Source organism: Panthera tigris, chromosome A2, assembly GCF_018350195.1.
Source record: "Panthera tigris isolate Pti1 chromosome A2, P.tigris_Pti1_mat1.1, whole genome shotgun sequence".
Lineage (NCBI taxonomy): Eukaryota > Metazoa > Chordata > Mammalia > Carnivora > Felidae > Panthera > Panthera tigris.
Genome location: NC_056661.1, coordinates 22220305 through 22237474, shown reverse-complemented (window position 1 = coordinate 22237474; position 17170 = coordinate 22220305). Strand labels below are relative to the sequence as shown.

At 42.6% G+C, this 17170-nt stretch overlaps 1 protein-coding gene across 3 annotated transcripts in view; it reads left to right on the top strand.

The window, feature by feature from the left end:
• CHDH (choline dehydrogenase) overlaps window positions 1-17170 on the top strand; it is a 39760-nt gene that overhangs the window by 3494 nt on the left and 19096 nt on the right. For 2 of the 3 annotated variants that reach the window (XM_042979169.1, XM_042979167.1), the window contains exon 2: window positions 1221-1284. The exons of the other annotated variant lie outside the window; for it this stretch is intronic. The gene's annotated coding sequence lies outside the window, so the exon portion shown is untranslated. The remainder of the gene's footprint in view (window positions 1-1220; window positions 1285-17170) is intronic. 3 annotated transcript variants of the gene reach the window in all.

The following is a 17170-nucleotide window of genomic DNA, read 5'->3' as shown; positions in this document are numbered from 1 at the left end:
TCATTGTCTCATGAAGAGCAAGCCGGTTCTGGCTGCTTCCCAGGGCCTCAGCGGCCCACCCGAGCTGGGCCTTGGGTCTAGTGGGAGCACCTGTGTCCTCGGTACTCCTCCCACCCGTGTTCTCCTCCGGCTCGTTGGGCTTCGCAGGGTCAAGTGTAATGCCTGCTTTGAGCCAGGGACGTGAAGCCTCACTGAGGCCCCGCGCCCACTGTTCCCAGCAGGGCCACAGGACTGCTGTTGTCTGCTCTGCTGCCGTGGCGTGGAGGGGCCAGCCCAGGAAAGAACGCAGATGGGGCCAGGCGGTGAACTCCACGTTAATATGACTTCTGCCTGTTCTGGGACAAAACCCTGTGAAGTCGCAGCCCACGTGCACTTGCATTAGTGTTTGCGTGTGTTGCCATGCTGGGACCTGAAAGCAAGTCTGAACACAAAGGGGGCAGGGACCGCTGTTCTCCCAGAGCCCCAGCTGTACATGGGGTGATGAAGTGGGCCCTAAAGGACTGGAGGGAGGGTTCCTGGAGGTGTCAGGCACACACAGGAGGGTTGGTGATCTATTTTTTTGATCAATGATACTTTAGTTAATCTATTATCAGTAATACTGTGTTTGGCCGTGGTTGCACTTGATGGAGGTGGAAACCGGGTAAGTGAGGCTATGCAGGGAGTAGGGCAGGGACAGGGCCCAGGCCACACTGGGAGTGTGACAAAATCTCCACGTGGTTTGGCTTAACACTTTTCATTCTTTGAAGGGTGTTTTTGGCTCTGAGTTCCTTTTGTTCTCCTATCAAACCTACAGAAGAGGTGGCTCTGTTCCCATTTTATGGATGAGGAAACTGAGGCCAAGAGGTGCTAAATAAACCATGAGTGGTGATGGCATTGGGGCTGCAACCCAAGGATCTTGACCACCAGCTCCCTTTACTTTTTATTTTATTTTCTTAAAAAAAATCTTTTTTAACTTCTATCCAGTTTTGAGAGACAGAGGGACAGAGTGCCAGCAGGGGAGGGGCAGAGAGAGAGGGGGACACAGGTTCTAGGCTCCGAGCTGTCAGCACAGAGCTGGACACGGAGCTCAAACTCACGAAGGGTGGGATCATGACCTGAGCTGACTGAGTCACGCCCCCCTTCACTTTTTAAAGCCATTATCGTAAGGACGACACCCAGCAGACATAGTAACTGTGTGACATTGCTGTAGAAGTTTCTCAGCTCTTTCTTCTCTTTCATAGACAATCCACAACAGTGTGTATGCTGGCACTGGTGGCCCTGAATCCTGCCATATCTGGGTGTGAGGTGGGTTTTTTTTTTTTTAATGTTTTATTTATTTTTGAGAGAGGGAGAGAGCATTCGTGCAAGTGAGCAGGGGGAGGGGCGGAGAGACAGGGAGACACAGGATCCAAATGGGTTCTGGCTGTCATCGCAGAGCCCGCCCACCCGAGGCTTGAACTCACAGTGAGATCATGACTTGTGCTGAAGTCCCAGGTGCCTGAGGTGGATGTTTTTTAATTGAGACTTGAAAACTGTGCACAGAGCACAGAATGTGTACGCATTTGCAGTGGAATGGTTGGGGACCCTCCAGCCTAGACCTGGCCCCCTACCTGGGGGCGGTTCTCCGGCCTACCCTCCTTTCTTTCCCTCACTCCTTTGGTGGGGATATTTGAGATTTAAAACAGACAACAACAACAACACCCTTTTCTTTATGGAAAATTTGCAGCAAAATTAGCCAGGAGTCTTTGCTGAGCCCCACGTGTCCATCACAAAGCAGCTGTGATCCTATTTTGTCCACCCCCTCATGACACCCTGGGTTGTTTTAAAGCAAATCCCAAATCCTATTTCTTCCATTTCTTACTATGTATTTCTGAGAGAGTCATTTTAAACAACATAACCACAGGGCCATTGTCACATCTGACAAGCAGTGACGCCCTTCTTAACCTCCTCAAAAATCCAGCCAGTGTTCACATTTCCAGGGTCTAAGGAAGATCCACACGTTATTCCATAGATTTCCTTCCATCACTTTCTGTCTTATTTTTCACTTGAATCTCTTGTCAAAGAAATCTATGGAGCTTCCCTTAATCTGGGTTCTGTTGATGGGCCCTCTGGGTGTCCTTTCCTATGCTCCTGTGACTTTCCTCCGAATTGGTGGATCTGAGCAGATTCGGGTTTGAATTTTTTGGCAAGGGTATTTTGTGGGTGCGGTGTCTCTCATGATTGGTTGAGGGCCCCCCAAATCTGGGGTGATGATCAGAAGCCGGTGGCTTGGCCTTCACCTGAGGCAGAACAAAGGAGATAGAAGTTTATTGAATACACCACAAGGGAGCGGCAGGGCAGGACAGCAGAGGAGAGACTGTCTGCCAGGAGGCGGTGGGTGGGGGCTCTTTTTAAAGGGGGAAGAGAGGAGGTATATGGTATGGTATATGGTATATGGAATTCTCCCTTTTTTTTGGTAACTTCCTGATTGTAAATAGCCCATTGGTTAATTAGGGCCTATAGATATCTCGAGGTGGGTCACCTTATGAGTCTGTCAGTATTCAGCCAGGGGGTTACTGTGACCCTTTCCACATTCCACGCCTCAGTTGCCTCAAAGCAGCCTCTACGGTAAGCAGTGTTGTGTTCTTCCCTTCAGACCCCTCTCTGGACCCAAAGGAGTTGTTCGTCGTCTTGTTTCCTTTGTGTGGAGTTACTTTGGTGAGGCCCAAGCTGACCTTCAGCCGCCGTGTGGGGAGCAGATTGTAAGGTGGTGTGGAGTGGGGGTCCTGGTAGCACAGACGCCACTAGGAACCATTAGGAGGGTCCCAGGGGGAGATGATGGAGCCTGATCCAGGCGGGTGTCTGTGGGGTGGACAGATTCAGCAATACTGGCCCCAGCTCTTGTAAGAGAAGTCACTGTCCCTCTGTGCCTGTTTCCACGTCTGTCTCCTCTCCTGAAGTGAACGTATTTTTATTTATTAAAAAAAAAATCGTTTTTGAGTTTGTTTATTTTTGAGAGAGAGAAAGAGAGAGCACGAGCTGGGGAGGGGCAGAGAGAGAAAAGGAGACACAGAATCCGAAGCAGGCTCCAGGCTCCGAGCTGCCAGTACAGAGCCGGGTGTGGGGCTCGCACCCACGAACTGTGAGATTATGACCTGAGCCAAAGTTGGACGTTCAACTGACTGAGCCACCCAGGCGCCCCATGAAGTGAATTATATATTTTTTTTCTAAATTTATTTTTGAGAGAGAGAGAGAGACAGAGAGTGAGCAGGGGAGGAGCAGAGAGAGAGGGAGACACAGAATCCGAAGCACAGAGTTGTCAGCACAGAGCCCGATGCAGGGCTTGAACTCATGAACCGTGAGATCATGACCTGAGCAGAATTCAGACGCCCAACCGACTGAGCCACCCAGGTGCCCCGTGAATATATTTTTATATACTAGTCACACAGCAAGTGTTTACTAAGGAACAGCAGGAAACCCTGGGCCTAGGTCGTGTAGCAGGTCCTGGCAGAGCTGGGGATAAAAGCCCGGCCTTTGGTGTGGCCTCAGGCACGGAGGCTCCCATCGGGAGGCTTTCCTGGCAGCTTGAGGCACATCCCAACCTCTGCCCTGCCCTATGTCCTGCCACAGCTGCTGTACCAGGGGGTTCCCGGGGCAGGTGGGTTCTGTCCAGGCAGCCTGGGGTCCTGTCTAAAGTAGCAAATGATGAGCCATTTGAAGAAGTGAGAAGAGAATTTCTGATTTATTTGTTGATTGTGCACCAATATGTGGCAGATGACATTTCTAGGAAGAAGAACTTGACTTTTGGAGGAAGTGTCTTCTTGTTATAATTTTTACAAAATTAAGCTACAGCATACCTAGAGTAAAGTGTACCAGTGGTGAATTTTGATCTGTATATCCCCCGGGGGAGCACCACCATGTCAGGACACAGAACATTCCATGAGCCCCTCTGTCCACTCTGGTACAGATGCATGAGTTCAGTGGCCATGTTTCATACTGCCCAGGCTCAGGGCATTGTAAGCTGCAGGTAGGCCCATCCTCCTTAGGTGTCTGGCCAGCCAGCATTCCAGAATGCCAGCCCCAGGCCAGTGTTGCAGGGGGTGAGGCCGCAGAGCCCTTGTCTCAGGGGATGGGCCTTGGACAGCTCATCTCACTCTTAGTTTGTTGAGATCCCAGTAAGTGTGGTACAAGAAGTCCCACGTGGATGTGGCCAGTGGCCCAGGAAGGTTTCCCAGAGGAATTAATGGCTGAGTGGGGCCTGAGGGAAGGCAAAGAGTGGCCCAGGTGAAAGGATGTGGGGCCACATATTTGGAAAGAGGCGTAGCACATGCACAGGCCCTGGGTGTGAGGAAGGGAGGGTGGTCATGCACCTGGAACCCAGACAGCAAGGCTCATGGTGGGGTGGAAGGTGATAGAGTAGGCAGGGGGCAGACTAGGCAGAGCTGTTGGGACAAGAGGAGCCAGGAGGCCCAGAGGAAGCTAATTCCACCATCTTGGGGAGCATGGATGGCCTGGGTTAGAGGTGGCAGTGAGGGTCCCATGGGAGGAGGCAGCACCCCAGGGTTATTTACTAGACCTTCACCTCTCAGCCAGGTCTCGTCTCTGACCAAGATTCCTACCCTAGACCATGACCCTGCACTTAACCTCAGCCTGCCACAGGGCTGGGCAGTTAGATGGTTGTGCCATTGGGAAGGCTTTGCCAAGCTGCAGGAAAGCTGATCCTTCACCACTTCTTGGCCACCAGAGCCCTGGTGTGGACACATGGTGCCTTGCACCCTTTCCATGTGCTGACCATGACTTTTTGTCTCCTGTGATGTGGTTTTGTTGCTCAGGCCTGTGGTGGGATGGGTCCTGGCCTCCAGCTTGAAACAGGCCAGGGACTCCATCCCTCAGGCTTCTGTCCATTTCTGTAACATGAGACTGATGATGATGATGATGATGATGATGATGATGATGATGATGATGGAGGAGAAGACCCCCTCCCCATGCTCCATCCCCATCCATGTCTCTGGGGGATTCAATGTGCATGGTGACCCATGTGAAGCACCCCTATTATTATTAGTATAATTATAACTCTGGTTCCATGGCTTAATGGAGCTTCATGGTCAGACAAAGGCAGATTCAGAGCACTATTCATTTTACTCACACAAAGCCCAGCCTAGAAGGTTGAGAACCTCATTGGATAGCGATACTTAATAGGGTGAGGTGGCCCCTACATTTGTTGCCCCTCATTGAATGTCATCTCTGTGCCTGACCCATCCGCTGTGTCCATCGCTGGCATTGGGGGTGGGGGCCTGAATTGACCAAAGCCTTGCTTCCCAGACAGAAGTGCCACCGGGACCAGGTGCCCAGCTCCAAGCTGCCCGGCTGGATGGAAGGCGTGGCTTGGTGCGACTGTCCCAGGAAGACGAGTGTGGCATGAGGGTCTTCTCCCCTGGACCGGGAGCCAAGAAGGGTGGAAGTCTGCTTGCCCCTTCCTCTGCTGCTCAGAGCCACAGGAGTGGCCAGACAGGGCCCTAGACAGAGCCGAGGTCGGTCCCACGAAACAGAGCAGGTCAGGGGTAGAGGCATCCAGACTCAGAAGGAAGCCTTGGATGCTACCCCACCCATGATAGGACTCCCCACCCACCCCCCAAACACACACACACCCTCAAACGATCACATGCTATCCTGGCTTTCTCTGGCTCCTTACCTCCACCCCCACTCCAGCCCTCACTTCCCAGACCATCCATGCCAGGGAGCTCCTGTTGGTCTGTCCACCCACCCAGTCTGGAAGCCTGAGAGGACACTGCACTAGGGGTTAGGGGGTCCCCAGCCTCAAGGAGTTCCCTTTGGGTAGTGGGCCCTCCCTCTTCAACCCCACTCCCTCCACCCCCTTACTCCCTTGCACACGGTCAGCATGTTGTAGGGCCAGTCACCTTCCAACACTGTGAGCCAGGAGCCTGATTGACTCCTCTGCTTCCCCCAGCCCAAGGCCTGCCTCCTGAGGGGAGGGGGGAGCCAGCCCCTGTTGGATGCATCTCAGGAGCAGGGAAATGTTGCTCTGAGGTAGGAGCCTGCCTGGGGCAATGGGCACTAAGCCTGCCTGGAGAGAAGAGGAAAGCCCAGCCCCACCCCTGGCCATGGTCTGGGGTGGAGAGCTGAACCACATGCATCCTGAGAAGGGGAAGTGAGAGGGGCAAGTGCCCTGTGCTCTCCTGTCTCCATTATTCAGCAGATCCTGGGTTGCAGTGGGGGAGGGAGGCAGAGGTGCCTGAGGGACTTGCCCAACTTCAGCAGAGGTGGGGACCAGACAGATAAGCCCCAGTTTAGTCTACCCTGCCCAGAGGCTGGAGAGATGTGTGCCTAGTTGAAGGCCAGGCCCAGAACTTAGAGAGCAATTAAAGGTCCCTCCATGGTGGAGCATGTGGAGGGGGGTATTGGAGCCAGAGCTGTGGTAGGAGGTGAGGTTTGGAGTGACTGGGGTCAAGGAGAGTAAGTGACCGGGCATCCCCCCAAGAATAAGGGACCTGTCTTCACTTCTCCACAATAAGCTTGGTGCCTCCTGGTAAAGCCGCCACGTTGCTTCCTAATCCCGTCGACTTTGACTATTAATTATTTCAGACGTTCAGTGGAGCTACACCAACATACTGTGTCTGTCACCGAGGTTAAAGATCAAAACATGGCGGGTGCAAGTGGAAACACCTGGGTACACCCCACTCAGAGACAGTATCCTGGATTTCTTTATACTTTCCTCAGTCCTAGGTTTGAGTCACTCAGCCTCCAGAATTGTATTGCATGTGATAGGGGAGAGTTTTTTGCAGTTTTTTTTTTTATTATGGCAAAATATACATAACATAAAAATCACCACTTTAACCATTTTTAAGTGTACAATTCAGTGGCATTAAGTACGTTCACAATGTTGTACAACTATCACTGCTATCCATTTCCAAAACATTCCTCACCCCACACAGAAGTTCTGTACCCGCTAAAGAGTACAGGCATGCCTTGATTTATTGCACTTTGCTTTAAGGTGCTGTGTAGATCTGGGTTTTTCACAAATGCAAGTTTGTGACAACCCTGCATCAAGCAAGTCTGTTGGCACCATTTTTTCAACAGAATTTGCCCACCTCATGTCTGTGTCACATTTTGGTAATTCTTGCAGTATTTCAAACTTTATTATCATGCTATGGTGATGTGTGATCAGTGATCTTTGATGTTGCTGTTGTAATTGTTCTGGAGTGCCACGAACCATCCCTGCAGAAGATGGTGAACTTGATTTGTAAATCTTATGTGTCCTGTCTGCTCCACTGATCTGCCCTTCCCTGTCTCTCTCCCTCTCCTTGCTTCTTCCTATTCCCTGAGACGAAACAATATTGAACCAAGGCCAATTAACAAGCCTACAGTGGCCTCCAAGTGTTCAAATGAAAGGAAGAGTCTCATCTCTCAATTTAAATCAGAAGCTAGAAATGATTAAGCTTAGTGAAGGAGGCATGTTGAAAGCTGAGACAGGCCCAAAGGTAGGCCTCTTGAGTTAAACAGTTAGCCAAGCTGTAAATGCAAAGAAAGTCCTTGAAGGAAATTAAAAGTGCTACCTTTAGGGGCACCTGGGTGACTCGGTTTGTTGAGCATCTGACTCTTGATTTTGACTCAGGTCATGATCCCAGGGTCGTGGCATCGAGCCCTTCTTTGGGCTCCACACTCACAGCACAGAGACTGCTTGGGATTCTCTCTCTTTCTCTCTCTTCCTCCCTCTGCCCCTCTCCCCTTCTCATGTGTGCCCTCTCTCTCTAAAATAAAATTAAAAGACTTTTTTTTTTTTTTAAAGTGGTACTTCAGTGAACACACCAAAGATAAGAAAGCAGAACAGCCTTATTGCTGATATGGAGAAAGTTTGAGTGGTCTGGATAGAAGACCGAACCATGGGGCGCCTGGGTGGCTCAGTAGGTTAAGTGTCCGACTTCGGCTCAGGTCATGATCTCGCAGTTTGTGAGTTTGAGCCCCGCATTGGGCTCTGTGCTGACAGCTCAGAGCCCGGAGCCTGCTTTGAATTCTGTGTCTCCTTTCTCTCTGCCCTCCCCCACTTGTGCTCTCTCTCTCTTTTTCTCTCTCAAAAATAAATGTAAAAAAAAAAAAAATTTTTTTTTTTTTTTTTTTTTTTTTTTTTTTAAAGAAGATCGAACCAGCCACAACATTCCCTTAAGCTGAAGCCTAATCCGAGTAAGGCTGTAACTCTCTTCAATTCTGTGAAGGCTGAGAGAGGTGAGGAAGCTGCAGAACAGTTGGAAGCTAGCAGAGATTTGGTCACGAGGTTTAAGGAAGGAAGCCGTCTCCCTAACATAAAAATACAAGGTGAAGCAGCAAGTGCTGATGTAGAAGCTGCAGCAAATTCTTTGGAAGGTCTAGCTAAGCTAATTGATGAAGGTGGCTATGCTAACCAGATTTTCAGTGTAGATATAATAGCCTTACACTGAAAGAAGACGCCGTCTGGGACTTTCATAGCTGGAGAGGAGAAGTCAATGCCTGGCTTCTAAGCTTCAAAGGACAAGTTGCCTCTTTTTAGGGTGAATGTAGCTGGTGACTTTAAGGCGAAGCTAATGTTCATTTACCATTCCAAAAGTACTAGGGCCCTGAAGAATTACGCTAAATCTAGGCCATCTGAGCAGCTCCCATGGTTAAGCGTCCAACTCTTAGTTTTGGCTCAGGTCATGAGCTCACAATTTTGTGTGTTCAAGCCCCACATTGGGCTCTGCACTGGCAGGCAGCCTAGAGCCTACTTGGGATTCTCTCTCTCCTCTCTCTGTGCCCCTCCCCTACTCGCACTGTCTCTCTCAAAGTAAATAAAAAAGAAAAAAAAGAATTATGCTAAACCTATTCTGTCTGTACTCTATAAATGAACAACAAAGCCTGGATGACAGCACATCAGTTTATAACATGGTTTACTAAATATTTTAAGCCCACTATTGAGACCTATTGCTCAGGAAAAAAGATTCAAAATATTACTGCTCATTGACAAAGCACCTGGTCACCCGAGAGTTCTAATGGAGATGTACAACAAGATCAGTGTTATTTTCCTGTCTGCTAACATAACATCCATTCTTCAATCCATGGGTCAAGGAGTAATTTCAAATGTCAAGTTTTATTATTTAAGAAACACATTTCATAAGGCTATAGCTGCTATAGACAGTGATTCCTCTGATGGATCTGGGCAAAGTCAGTTGAAAACCTTCTGGAAAGGATTCACTATCTAGATGCCATTATGAACATTCATGACTTAATGGAAGGGTCAAAATATCAACATGAACAGGAATTTGGAAGAAGTTGATTCCAGCCCTCATGAAGGTCTTTGAGAGGTTTAAGACTTCAGTGGAGGAAGTTACTGCAGATGTAGTGGAAACAGCAAGAGAACTAGAATCAGAAGTGGAGCCTGAAGATAGGACCGGATTGCTGCTATCCCATGAAAACACTTGAATGGATGAGGGATTGCTTCTCAGGGATAAACCAAGAGCGTAGTTTCTTGGGTTGGAATCATTCCAGGTGAAGATGCTGTGAAGATTTTTGAAATGAAAACACATTATAATAGCACATGAATTTAGGTGATAAAAGTAGCAGCAGGATTTGAGAAGATTGACTCCAATTTTGAAAGAAGTTCTGTGCATCGCATCCTACAGAGAAATCATTTGTGAAAACAAAAATCACTCAATGCAGCAAACTTCACCATTGTCTTAAAGAAATTGCCACAGCAGCCCCAGCCATCTGCAGCCACTGCCCTGATCAGTCAGCTGCTGTCAACATAGCAGGATCCTCCATCAGCAAAAAGATTGGCTTGCTGAAAGCTCAGATGATGGTTAGCATTTTTTATTCTATTTTTTAAAAATATTTATTTATTTTGAGAGAGCACAAGCAGGAGACGGGCAGAGAGAGAGGGAGAGAAGAATCCCAAACAGGCTTCATGCTGTCAGCACAGAGCCTGATATGGGGCTCAATCCCACGAACCGAACTGTGAAATCATGACCTGAGCTGAAATCAAGGGTTGGACGCATCATCGACTGAGCCGCCCACGCGCCCCATGGTTAGCATTTTTCAGTAGTAAGATATTCTTAAATTAAGGTATATACATTTTTTTGGCATAATACTATTGCATACTTAATAGACTGCACTATAGTGTAAACATAACTTTTATATGCACTGGGAACCTAAAAACTTCATTTGACTCACTTTATTGTGATACTTGCTTTATGATCTGGATGATCTTCCAATGATCTGGAACCACACCTGCAGTGTCCTGGAGGTGTGCCTGTAACTCCGCATTTCCTCTCTCCCTAGCCCCTGGTCACCTCTAATCTACTTTCTGTCTCTATGAATTGATCTCATATAAGTGGAACCATACAACAGTTGTCCTTTTGTGGCAGACTTATTTCACTTCACATAGTTTTTAAGATTCATCCTTGTTGTAGCATGTATTAGAATGTTCCTTTTTGTGGCTGAATAATATTCCATTGTATGTATATACCACATCTTGCTCATTCAGTCATCTATCGATAGACATTTATGTTGTTTTTACCTTTTTGCTATTTTGAATAATTCTGCTAAAAGCATTGGGGTACAAATATCTGAGACCTTGCTTTCAGTTGTTTTGGGTATATACCTAGGAGTGGAATTGCCAGATCATAAGGTAATTCTATGTTTAACTTTTTGAGGAACCACCAAGCTATCGTTTTGTGTGCTTTTTTGTTTTGTTTTGTTTTGTTTTTTTTGCAGGAACCGTGCCATTTTACATTGCAGCTGATGGTGCACGAGGGCTCCAATTTCTCCACATCCTTGTCAACACTTGTTGCTTTCCTTTTTTTTTTTTTAATTTTATTTTAGACATCCTAATGTGTGTGAGGTGGTATCCTATTGTGGCTTTAAGTTGTTTTAGTGATGTTGAGCATCTTTTCATATGGTTATTGGCCATTTGTATATTTTTGGAGAAATTTCTATTTCAGTCGTTTGCTCAAACTTTTTTTATAGGGTTGTTTGTTTTTTCCTATAATTGAATAGTAGGAGTTTTTAAAAAAATATATTCTAGATGTTAATCCCTTTTCAGATATATCATTGGCAAATATTTTCTCCCATTCTGTGGGTTATCATTCTACTCTCTTGATGGAGTCCTTTGGTGCACAGAGTTTTTAATGTTGATGAAGTCCAATTTATCTATTGTGTTGTTGCCTGTGCTTTTGGTGTTTATACAAGAAATCATTACCAAATCCAGTGTCATGAAGATGTTCCCCTATGCTTTAATCTAAGGGTTTTGTAATTTTAGTTCTTATATTTAGGTTTTTTATCTATTTTAATTTTAATACGTGGCATAAGGTAAGGGTCCAACTTAATGCAAGACCAACCTTTCTGCATGGAATAGTCTTGGCACACTGTCAAAAATCAGTTAACCACATTTTTTTTTAATCTATGAAGGAAGATATTATTATCTGGATATTAAATAGAACACATTACATTTCTGAAGATAAATGACAAAACTACATATATTACTTTCAATAATCTCTAGGTTCATATTTTATGTAGAATTGTAATATTTTAAAATAGTAATTTTCTATTATTTCCTTTTATTGTTTCTTATGACACAACCAGAATGACATAAATCAATGAAAAAAACAGAAAATGATTAAACTATAGACATTTTAAAAATTCTAAGTTAGCTCTAAAAACCATGTTACTTATTTAAGTGATATGTTTGAATATTAGACAAAAATTGTCTGATTTATTTTAAATTTGGTATCTAATTTCATTTGAGTAAAATAGTGCAAGAGAAACTGTGAATTAGCTGTAATTATCTAATTTATTTTATTAACTAGGTATGAATGTGGAAAATTTATTTATTTTTTAAATTTTATTTTTATTTTTTTAAATTTACATCCAAATTAGTTAGCATATAGTGCAACAGTGATTTCAGGAGTAGATTCCTTAGTGCCCCTTCCCCATTTAGCCCATCCCCCCTCCCACAACCCCTCCAGTAACCCTCAGTTTGTTCTCCATTTTTATGAGTCTCTTCTGTTTTGTCCCCCTCCCTGTTTTTATATTATTTTTGTTTCCCTTCCCTTATGTTCATCTGTTTTGACTCTTAAAGTCCTCATATGAGTGAAATCATATGATTTTTGTCTTTCTCTGACTAACTTCACTTAGCATAATGCTGTCCAGTTCCATCTACATAGTTGCAAATGGCAAGATTTAATTTTTTTTTGATTGCTGAGTAATACTCCATTGTATATATATACCACATCTTCCTTATCCATTCACCCATCGATGGACATTTGGGCTCTTTCCATACTTTGGCTATTGTTGATAGTACTGCTATAAAGATGGGGGTGCATATGTCCCTTCGAAACAGCACACCTGTATCCCTTGGATAAATGCCTACTAGTGCAATTGCTCGGTCGTAGGGTAGTTCTATTTTTAGTTTTTTGAGGAACCTCCATACTGTTTTCCAGAGTGGCTGCACCAGCTTGCATTCCCAACCATTTTTTTTTTTTAATGTTTGTTTACTTTTGAGAGAGAGTGTGAGCGGACGAGGGACAGAGAGAGGGAGACATAGAATCTGAAGCAGGCTCTAGGCTCTGAGCTGTCATCACAGAACCCAACATGGGGCTCATACTCACGAATCATGAGATCATGACCTGAGCCAAAGTCAGACGCTTAACAGACCCAGACACCCCCAGTTAACCACTTATGCAAGGGTTTATTTCTAGGCTCTCTATTCTGTTGGTGTACATGTCTATTCTTATGCCACCACCACACTGTTTTGATTACTGTAGCTTTGTAGTAAGTATTGAAATCAGGAAGTGTGATTCCTCCAACTTTCTTCTTTTCTAAGACTATTTTGGATATTTGGGGTCTCTTGAGATGCCATGAATTTTAGGTTAAGTTTCTCTGTTTTTGCAAAAAAAAACCACTGTTGGGCTTTTGATAGAGATTACATTGAATCTATATATTACATTGACTCTATTACATTGCTTTGAGTAGTATTATCACTAACAATATTAAGTCCATGAACGTGGGGTTTTTTCCTTTTCTTTATGTCTTCTTTAATTTTGTTCAGCCATGTTTTGTAGTGTGTTTAAACTCTGTGGATAAATTTATTTCTAAGTGTTTTATTCTTTTTGATGCTATTATAAATGGAATGGTTTCTATCATGAAAATGTTTAATTTTCTAAAATGTTTTTTTCTGCATCAGTTGAGATTATTATATAGTTTTTATTCATTCTGTTAGTGTGGTGTATTATATTGATTGATTTTTGTATGTTGAACCATCCTTGAATTCCTGGAACAAATTCCACTTGGTGCATAATCTTCTTTAATATAATGAATTGAGTTTGCTTATATTTTGTTGATAATTTTTGCATTGATATTCATAAGATATATTGGTTGGTAGTTTTCTTGTTAGTGTCTGTCTGACTTTGGTTTCTAGGTAATGCCAGCCTCATACAATGAATTAGGAAATTTTCTCTCCCCTTCATTTTTTGGAATAATTTGAGAAGTATTGATGTTAACTTTTTTAAACATTTGGTAGAATTCATGAGTGAACCCATCTTGTCCAGGGCTTTTCTTTGTTTGGAGGGTTTTGATTATTGATTCTATCTCCTTACTAGTTACAGGTTTATTCATATTTTCTATTTCTTCATAATTCAGTTTTGATGGATGGTCTATTTCTGGGAATTTTTTGGGAATTTCATCTAGGATATCTAATTTGTTGATATACAGTTATTCATAGGGCTTATAATCCTTTTTATTTCTGTAAAATCAGTAGTGATGTCCCCACTTTCATTTCTGATTTTACTAATTTGAGTCTTCTCTCTTTTTCTTAGCCATTCTACTCAAAGTTTCATCAATTTTTTTTTTTTTTGAAGAATAACTTTTGGCTTGATTTTCTCTATTTTTCTGTTCTTTATTTCATTAATCTCTGTTCTAATCTATTATTTCCTTCCTTCTGCTAGCTTTGGGCTTAGTTTGCTCTTCTTTTGTAGTATCTTAAGATTTAAAGTTAGGTTATTTTTTTTTTTTTTTTGAGATGTTTCTTCTTTTTAAATGTATGCATTTGCAACTAAAAATTTCCCACTTAGCACTGCTTTTGCTCCATCTCCTAAGTTTTGTTATGTTGTTTTCATTTTCATTTGTCTCTAATTTTCCTTGTGATTTCTTCTTTGACAAGTTGGCTGTTTAAGAGTGTGTTGTTTAATTTCCACATTTTTGTGAATTTTCTAGTTTTCCTTTTGATATTGATCTCTACTTTCATTTCATTATGATTAGAAAAGATACTTTGATTTCAATCTTTTAAAATTTATTAAGATTTATAGGCTAACATATGTCTGTCCTGGAAGAATGTTCCATGTACACTTGAGAAAAATCTATATGCTGCTGTTGGATGGAGTATTCTCTATATGTCTACTGGGTCCAGTTGGTTTGTAGTGTTAAATTATCTATTGCCTATTGATCTATAATGGTTATTCTATCCATTATTGAAATTTGAGTATAGAAGTCTCCACTAATTACTGTTGAATTATATGATAATCCCTTCAAATCTGTTAATGCTTGCTTCATATATTTTGGGGCTCTGATGTTAGGTACATACATGGATTACATGTTTTGAAACTATTTACATAAAGGTCTTATTTAGGTCATACCATCCATAAGTTTGCTTTTATATTTGAATATATTTCTAGGATTCATTTGTGTTGATGTGAAGTTCTGTGTTCCTTCATTTTCACTATTGTGAAGAGTTTCTTTGTACGACTCTACTACAACTTTCTATGTTCTTTGTATTTCCATATACATTTTGAAGTCAGCTTGTCAATTTCTATAAAAAAACATCCTGCTGAGATCTGATTGCCATTGCATTATATCTATAAATCAATTTAGAGGGTATTGACATCATAACAGTGTTATGTCTTCCTGTTCATGGTATCTCTTTCTATTTATTTAGGTTTTCTTTAATTTCTATCAGCGGGTTTTTGTAGTTTTCATTGTATAAGTCTTGCACATATTTTGTTAAATGTACTCCTAAGCATTTCACATTTCCTGATGCTCTTGTAAATGATACTGTTTTGTTTTGTGGTTGCCCCACAGAAGATGGGATCAGCCCTACCACCACCCAAAATTTGTTTGAATGTTGAGACTGATGACACCACACATATACCAAGAGGCTACGACAGGGCTTGTTTTTCACAGAATGGGGTTTTCTGGGGAGAGCAGTGCAGGCACACGAGTTGTTCTGGGGTAGCTTGAGTGAAGGGAAGGGTGAGTGGCTCTGGTTTTTATTATGGTTGGGGAACAGGAGCAAGGTGAAGATACCTGTGTATAGGTTGGATTTTTATGATTTGAACTCCCCTGTCCCCCTGCCCCAACTGACAGTGAGGGCAGAAATGCCAGGGCTATCTTATTGACTTGCCCAGATACACGGCAAGAAGGAGGGAATGGAGCTTAAACCTGCCAGCAGTCAAACATCAAAAATAAATTCATTTTTTTAACTTACATTTACATTTAAATTTCCAATTGTTTATACTATATAAAAATACAATTGACTTTTGTATGTTGACCTTGTATCCTATATCCTTGTTAAATTCACTTATTAATTCTCAGTACCCTTCATAAATTCCTTGGGAATTTCTATGTAGATGATCATGTTATCTGCAAATAAAGACATTTATAATTCTTTCTCTCTAATCTGTGTGCCTTCCACTTTTAAAAAACACTTTTAAAAAACTGTTTTTAAATATTCTATTTTTTTGAGAGACAGAGACAGAGTATAGGCAGGGGAGGGTCAGAGAGAGGAGACACAAAATCCAAAGCAGGCTCCAGGCTTTGAGCTGTCAGCACAGAGCCTGATGCGGGGCCTGAAACCACGACCATGAGATCATGACCTGAGCCGAAGTCAAACGCTTAACCCTGACTGAGCCACCCAGGTACCCCTGTCTTCCACTTTTATATTAATGAATTAATTAGCCTTAAAATTCTGGTTAGAACCTTTGCACAGTATTGAATAAATGTGGTGAGAGTGAATATCCTTGCCTTGTTCCTGACCTCAGGGGAAAAGTTTTTAGCCTTTCACTATTGAATATATAGTTAGGTGTAGGTATTTCATAGATGCTCTTTACTGGGAAGTTCTCTTTAATTCCTTGGGTACACAGATTTTATGGATGGAATGTGGAATATTGCTAAATGCTTTCTGCATTAAGACAATCATATGGTTTTTCTTTTTTAGTTTCTTAATATGATGAAACACGTTGATTTTTCTGCTGTTGAACCAACTTTGCATTCCTGGGATAAACTGTAATTGGTTATAATGTATGTTGCTGGATTTGATTTGCTAAAAATTTGTTAAAGATTTTTGCATCTTTGTTCATGAAGGATATTGGTGTGTAGTCTTCTTGTGATGTCTTCAGTAACAGGATTCTGCTGGCTTTATAAAATGAATCGGAGAGTGTTCTCTACTCTTCTGTTTTCTGTAGAATCAGTATTATTATATCTTTGATGTTTGTTAGATTTTACCAATGAAGTCTACAGTTTTCTTTGTGGGAAAAATTTAAATAATGAATTCGATCTCTTTAATAGGTATGTAGAGCTATTTAGGTTATATAGTTCTTGAGTGAGCTTGGATAATCTTTCAAGAAATTTATCCATACTGTCTTAATGATCACATTTGTTGGCATAAAAATTTCAGAATACTGTTTTTTATTGTCTGTAGCATATGTAGCGATACCCCCTCTGTCATTTGCTGGTGTTGGTAATTTGTGTTACCTCTCTTTTTTTGGGTAGAGGTTTATTAATTTTATTGTTTTAAAGAACCAAATTTTGGTTTTATTTTTTCTACTTTTAAATTTGTTTTCTAAATAAATGAACTTAAAAAAAATTTTAAAAACGGGGCACCTGGGTGGGTCAATCAGTTAAGCGTCTGACTCTTGGTTTCAGCTCAGGTCATGATCTCACAGTCTCTGAGTTTGAGCCCTGCATTAGGCTCTGTGCTGACAGCGTGGAGCCTGCTTTGGATTCTCTCTCTCCCATCCTCTGCTTGCTCTTTCTCTGTCTCTTGTCTCTCTCTCTTTCTCTCTAAATAAGTAAACTTAAAACTTTTTTAAAATTTGTTTTCAATTTTGTTTATTTCTACTGTTAATGTTTATTATTTATGATGACTCTGGGATTGTTTTTTCTGATTTTTTTCTTTTTTTAGAGGTAAAAAAGTATA